A 1087-nucleotide genomic window follows, 5' to 3' on the forward strand; every position below is an offset into this window, starting at 1 on the left:
CCCCTCCCTCCCCCCCCTCTTTCCCCCCCTACCCCCCCCTGCCTCTCCCATGCCTTTTGTTCTCTCTCTTTCTCCCTCATTAGCTTTCTCTTTAACTCTCTCTCTCCCTCTCCCACCCTCCCTCCTCTCTTTCTCTTTTTTTATCTTCTTATTTTTGCTCTCTCTTTCCCTCTCTCTTTCCTTTTCTCACTCGTTCCTTTTCTCACTCGCTTTCTCTTTCATTTCCTATCACTTCTCTCTAACATTATCCTTTGCTTTCTCTCTCTCTATATTCAACTTTATCTTGATCTTTCTCATTTCTTTCTCCTCTTCTATCCTTTTCCTCCACTCTCTCCTGTCCTCTCTTTCACTCTCTTCACTCTTGGCTCGTCCCACTCACTTTGACTCTCCCTCTCTACTGTTCTCTCTAACGTATTCTTGCTCTCACACTCTATACCTCTCCCTCCCTTCATCTCTCTATCTATTTCATTCTTACTCATGCATGCTCTCTCTATTCTCATGCTTCCTCTTTTCTCTCTCATCTCTCTCTCGTCTTCTATCCCTCCCGCTCTTCTACTCTCTCTCGCCCTCTCTTTCTCTTTTGGTCTATCTCCCTCACTCTGACTCTCTCCCTCTCTACAATTCTCTCTTGGTATTTCATTCTCTCATGCATGCTCTTTCTCTATTCTCATGCTTCATCTTTTCTTTCTCTCTCCCACTCTCTCTATCTAACTTTTGCCCACCTCCCCCATCTTCCCTACTTCTCTCCTCCCTCTTTTCTTCTCACTCTTTATTACTCTCTCCCTCTTTCTCACACAATCTTTCCTCTCTCTTCACCCTTTTCGCCTTCTTTATCAAGCTTCTCTCTCTCTCCTCTCTCTGATTTTATCATTCTTTCCCTCCCTTAATACCTCTCTCTCTTCTATCTCCTCCCTTTGTCTCTTCTCTCTTTTTTCTCCCTCTCACTTTCCTTCCCACTCTATTACACTCTCGCTCCCAAACTCACTCTTTCTTACTCTCTCCCTCTCCCATCCACTCTCTCTTCCCCCTTATCCCTCTACCTCTCCCATGCACTCTCTCTTCCCCCCTATCCCCTCCTACCCTCCTC

This window comes from Phalaenopsis equestris, unplaced genomic scaffold, assembly GCF_001263595.1.
Source record: "Phalaenopsis equestris unplaced genomic scaffold, ASM126359v1 Scaffold202822, whole genome shotgun sequence".
NCBI classification, from domain to species: Eukaryota; Viridiplantae; Streptophyta; class Magnoliopsida; order Asparagales; family Orchidaceae; genus Phalaenopsis; species Phalaenopsis equestris.